Here is a 6,498-nt window from a genome sequence, read left to right on the forward strand (position 1 = left end):
TGTATCCTTCCCTTCAAGGCTCAGGGGTCCAAGATTATCTTCTGTGTCTGTGTTAATTGGTTTTCCTTTTCTTTGTTGAAGAGGGTCTGTGCAGTCCTTCTGCCTAGTCCGCCATCTTGCCGGAACTCCGAAAAAGCATGTTATTATTTAACTTAAATTTTTTTTTCATTGAGAGATTTGTGGGTAAATTTAATTCTGCCAGAGTGATACTGCCTCGGAAACCCAAGGAGTGGTCACTATGAGTCGGATCCCACTCGATGGCAGTGAATTAGGTTTAGGTTAGGTAATACTGCAGAAGGAGCTCTCATGGCATAGTGCCTAAAGCATTTGACTGCTAACCAGAAGGCTGGATGTTCAAACCCACCAACTACTCCTCAGAAAGAAGGTAGGGCAATCTACTTTCCTAGTGATACCAAGGAAGTGTCACTATGAGTCTGATCCTACTCAATGGCAGTGGGTTTGATTTGGGTTTTTGATTATTGCAGATTGGGCATAGGACAGTCATTTAATCACAGATGTATTTGTCTAGTAATACCTTTCTATTTGTGACAACCATATCTCTAGACATTGCACATTTGACTACAGGGTTCACTACCACCATATCTCAAAGTCACTGTACCATTAAGGAAAATCTGATTGAATATTTCTGGTTTTGGATTGGCATCCATAATATTTTGATTCTTTTATTTTCTTTTCTTTAAGTCTCCTTGTTGAACATTTACTGTTCCATCCAGGTATATGTTACAATGAAATCTTTAGGTTTCCAAAAATGAACAGAATTTTTAACAAAAATACTAAGTGAAAGGAATCAATTTTAGATACTCTGAAACTACGCTAAGGATGCAAAGAAAAATATAAATATAATAAGAAAAGAAATGGAGAATTTCAAGAACACAAAATCAAAATATATGAAATGAAAATATCATTCCATAGGGTTAATAGCAGATCAGGCATCAGAGTCAAAAGTCAGTGATACAAAAATTATTTGACAAAAAAAGTTCATTTAAATTAAAGCATATAAGGAAAAGAAGAAAGAACAGAAGGAAGAAAGGAGGGGAGGGAGGAAAAGAAAGAGGGAGGGAGAGAGGAAGAAGAAAGAAATAACAAAGGGAAGAAAGAAAGAAGGGAGAGTGGGAGGGAGGGAAGGAGGAAGGAAGAAAGAAGAAGAGAAGATTAAGGAAGGAAGGAAAGAAAGAAGAGAGAATTTCAAGGAACTCTGGGAAAATATCAAGTAGTCTAAAAAGGAGTTCTGGTGATGTAGTGCCTAGGCTATTTGACTGCTAACCAGAAGGTTGGTGGTTCAAAACCCTCAGCCAATCCTCGGAAGGAAGTTTGGTCAATCTACTTCTGTAGTGACACTTCCTCATAAACCCAAGAAGGGATCAGATCTGACTCAACGGCACCTAACAACAACAACAACAAAAATATTTTTAAGTGCTCTAATTAAAAGATGGACTAGGTTAAAATTTAAATTCAGCAATATCCTTGACAAAATAAAGACACTTAATTTTAAAATACAGTAAGGTTAATTATTACAGGATAGAAAATACATTGTTGTTCACACACTCATTCATTGCGATTCTAAATCATAGCAGTATATTTTTGTTGTTGTTGTTATGTGCCATCAAGTCATTTCTGACTCATAGTGACCCCATGCACAGCTGAATGAAACACTGCCCTATCCCGCACCAGCTTCGTGATCCTTGCTATACTTGAGCCCATTGTCGTAGTCACCATGTCAATCCATCTGGGTGAAGGCCTTTCCCTCTTTTGTGGACCCTCCACCTTACCAGGCAAGATATCCTACTCCAGGGAATGGTCCCTCCTGACAACATGACCAAAGTAGGTGAGATGAAGTCCAGCCATTCTAGCTTACAAGAAGCATTTTGGCTGCACTTCCTCCAGGACAGATCTGTCAGTTCTTTTAGCAGTCCATGGTACTTTCAACATTTTTCACCAGCACCACAACTCCAAAGCATCAACTCTTCTTTGGTTTTCCTTTTTTGTTGTCCAGCTCTCACATGCATACGAGGCAATTGGAAATATTATGTCCTGTGTCAGGTGCACCTGAATCATCAAGGAGACATCCTTGCTCCTCAACACTTGAAAGAGTTCTTTCACACCTGACTGCTCAGTGCTACGTGTTGTCTAATGTCTTGACTGCTGCTGCCATTGGTGTCAATTGTAGACCCAAGCAACATATATTCTTTGACAACCACAAACTTTTCTCCATTTATTGCAAAGCTGCTTATTGGTCCAGTTGTGAGGATTTTTGTTTTCTTTCTATTGAGATGTAATCCATACTGCAGACTATATTCTTCAATCTTCATCAGTAAGTTCTTCAAGTCATCCTCACTTTCAGCAAGCAAAGTTATATCATCAGCGTATCTCAGGTTGTTAATGATTCTTCTTCCAGTCCTGATGCCATGTTTTTCTTCATATGGTCCAGCTTCTTGGATTATTTGCTCAGCATATAGATTGAATAAGTATGGGGGAAGGATACAACCCTGATGCACTCACTTCTTAATTTTAAACCATGTAGTGTCCCCTTGTTCTGTTCGAACGACAGCCTGCTGGTCAATGTACAAGTTCCTCATGAGTACAATCAAGGTTTTGGGAATACCCATTCTTTGTGATGTTATCCATAATTTGTCATGATCCACAAAATCAAATGCCTTTGCATGCTCAATAAAACACAAGTAAACAATCTGCTGGTATTCTTTACGTTGAGCCAGAATCCATCTGATAGCAGCTATGATATCCCTTGTTCCACATCCTCTTCTGAATCCAGCTTGCATTTCTGGAAGTTCTCTGTCAATATTTCTGAATTATCTTCAGTAAGATCTTACTTGCATGCAATATTAATGATATTGTTGGATAATTTCCACATTCTCTGGGATCACTTTTCTTTGGAATGGGTACAAATATGGATCTCTTCCAGTCAGTTGGCCAGGTAGCTGTCTTCCAAATCTCTTGGCATAACTGAGTGAGTGCCTCCAATGGGGCATCTGTTTGTTGAAATATCTCAATGGGTATTCCGTCAATTCCTGGAGCCTTGTTCTTCACCAATTCCTTCAGTGCAGCTTCAACTTCTTCCTTCAGTACCATTGGTTCTAGATCATATGCCACTTCCTGAAATGGATGAAGATTGACCATGTCTTTTTGGTACAATGACTCTTTGTATACCTTCCATCTCTTGATGTTTCCTGCATCATTCAGTATTTTGCCTGCAGAATCTTTCAATATTTCAACTCTAGGCTTAATTTTTTTCCTCAATTCTTTCAGCTTGAGAAATACTAAGCATGTTCTTCCCCTTTGGTTTTCAAACTCCTGGTCTTTGCACATTTCATTATAGTAATTGGCTTTGTCTTCTCAAGCTGCTCTTGGAAGTCTTCAGTTCAATTCTTTTATCTTGCCATTTTTCCATTTGCTTTAGCTACTCTCTGCTCAAGGGCAAGTTTCAGAGTCTCTTCTGTCATCTATTTTGGTCTTCTTTTGTTTTCTTGTTAGTGACCTCTTGCTTTCTTCATGGATGATGCTCTTGATGTCATTCCACAATTCTTCTAGTTTTTAGTCATTGGTGTTCAATGTATCAAATCTATTCTTTAGATGGTCTCTAAATTCAGGAGTGATATATTCAAGATCCTATTTTAGCTCTCATGGACTTGTTTTAATTGTCTTTAACTTCAAGTTGAACTTGCATATCAGCAGTTGATGGTCTGTTCCACAATCAGCTCCTGGCCTGGTTTTGGCTGAAGATATGGAGCTTTTCTACTGTGTCTTGCCACAGATTTAGTAATTCCGATTCCTGTGTGTTCCATCTGGTGAAGTCCACGTGTACAGGCACCATTTGTGTTGGTGAAAAAAGGTGTTTACAATGAATAAGTCATTGGTCTTGCTAAATTCTACCATGCGAGTCCCAACATTATTTCTGTCACCAAGGCCCAATTTTCCAACTACTGGTGATTCTTCTTGGTTTACAACTTTTGCATTCCAGTCACCAGTGATATTTAACACATTCTGATTGCATTTTCAGTCAATTTTAGACCACAGAAGTTGATAAAAATCTTCAATATCCTCATCTTTAGCTTTGGTGGTTGGTGCATAAATTTGAATAATAGTCATATTAACAGGTCTTCCTTGTAGGTGTATGGATATTATCCTATCACTGACAACATTGTACTTCAGGACAGATCTTAAAACATCCTTTGTGATGATGAACGCCACATCACTCCTCTTTAAACTGTCATTCCCAGTATAGTATATGGTTGTCTGATTCAAAATGACCAAAACCAGTCCATTTTAGCTCACTAATTCCTAGGATATCAATCTTTATGTGTTCCATTTCATTTTTGACAACTTCAAATTTTCCTAGATTCATAATTTGTACATTCCATGTTTCAATTGTTAATGGATGTTTTCAGCTGTTTCTCCTCAATTTAAGTGGTGCCACGTCAACAAATGGAGGTCTCAAAAGCTTTACCTTACCCATATGCATAAGGCTGGTTTTACTCTGATAATGCAGCTTTTGCCCAGTCCTATTTTGAGAGCTTTCTAACCTAAGTGACTCATCTTCCTCTTCTGTATTGGACAATGTCTCTGGACTACTCATAAAGTTGCATAATAATGTATCAGACAGTGTTTCTATGCTATTCATAAGGTTTTCCCTGGCCAATTCTTTGAGAATTGGATGGCCTCCTCCTTCTTCCTAGTCTGTCTCAGTCTGCAAGCTGGGCTGATACCTGTGCACCAGGTGCACCCCACTGGGTTTGAAACACCCATAGCACAGCCTCAAGACTCACAGCAACACGTCACTGCAGTAGGACAAACTGACAGACAAGTTTGTCTCCCTTAGCTGTTGATAACCTCTCCAACCACCCTTATCTGCAGCTCACTCCTCACTCTGACCCAGTCCCCTTTGCCTTTTCTGTCCTTTCCCAGCCTCCCCGCCTTGCTGCTTGTGCAGTGTCACCTGGGTTCCCTCTCCTCACCTGGATCCTTGTGCAATCCTGTTTACAACAGAACAAAACCCTGCCTGGTGCTGTTCCAGCCTAACAGTCATTGCTATGTTTGAACCTATTGTTGCAGACACTGTGTCAATCCTTATCATTGAGGGCCTCCCTCTTTTTTTGCTGACTCCTTATTTTATCAAGCATGACATCCTTCTCCAGGGACTGGTCCCTCCTGATAACATGTGCAAAGTTCAAAGATGAAATCTAGTCCAAGACAGATTTGTTTATTCTTCTGACAGTTTATGATACATTCAACATTCTTCACCAAGACCATGATTCAAAGGCATCAATTCTTCAGTCTTTGTCATTCATTGTTCAGCTTTTGCATATATATGAAGCAATTGGAAATGCCATGGCTGAGGTCAGGGACACTTAATACTCAAAATGAAATCTTACCTTTTTTAACAGATTTGCCCCACACAATAGGTTTCATGGTCATTTATTGTGGATCCAAGTAAAATTAAATCCTTAACACTTTCACTGTTTTCTACATTTATCATCTGTTACTTATTGATCCAGTTGGGAGAATTTTAGTTTTTTTTTTTTTATGCTGAGGTGCAATCCCCACTAAAGACTGTAATTTTTGAACTTTTTGTTAAATGTTTCAAGTCCTCTTCACTTTCATCAAGCAAGATTGTATCACCTGTATATCACAGGTTATAATGAATCTTCCTCCTATCCTAATGCTGATTTCTTCTTCATATGACCCAGCTTCTGGGGTTATTTTCTCAGCATACATATTGAATAAGTATGGTGAAAGGATACCACTCTGACATACACCGTTCCTGATTTTAATCCACACAGTATCCCCTCATTCTTTTAGAAAAAAAACATACACCATACAGTCATCATGAGAAAGTTTGCTTGTGTATATTAATATAATACAGAATGGAATTCAGAACTAGGAATATATTCTGGTTTAGCTAACTACATTTCATAACAATAAAGCAATCAGTAGATTATGAAAACATACCAACCCTAAATTAATATCCCAAAACACAAAAAAAAAATTCCATGTGAAAGAAATGGAGCAAAATAAATGTATAAACTATATAATTTTCTCCCTATAACAATCTTAAAGCTACAAATTAAACTGTAGTGACTAAAATAGATAGGAAATTACCTGAAGCTGGGAATGAAAGTAGTGCCTAAGGCATTTGATTGCTAACCAGAAGGCTGGAGGTTGAAACTCACCAGCCACTCCTCAGAAGGAAGGTTGGGCAATCTACTTCAGTAGCAATACTGTCTCTGAAGCCCAAGGAGGGGTCGCTATGAGTTGGATCCAACTCCAGGGCAGTGAGTTTGGGGATGAAAGTAGGGGTAGATTAAAACAGGCACAAAGAAAATTTTTGGGATGATGGAAATGTTTACTATTTTAATGATAATGATGATATATGTTAAAACTCATAGAGACGCCACCTTGGTTTTCGATTTGGTATCTCTATGGAAGGAGATTGCCCAACTTTCATTGCAAGGAGTGGCTGGG

Source organism: Orycteropus afer, unplaced genomic scaffold, assembly GCF_000298275.1.
Source record: "Orycteropus afer afer isolate SDZICR_OR568_19922 unplaced genomic scaffold, OryAfe1.0 scaffold00200, whole genome shotgun sequence".
NCBI lineage: Eukaryota > Metazoa > Chordata > Mammalia > Tubulidentata > Orycteropodidae > Orycteropus > Orycteropus afer.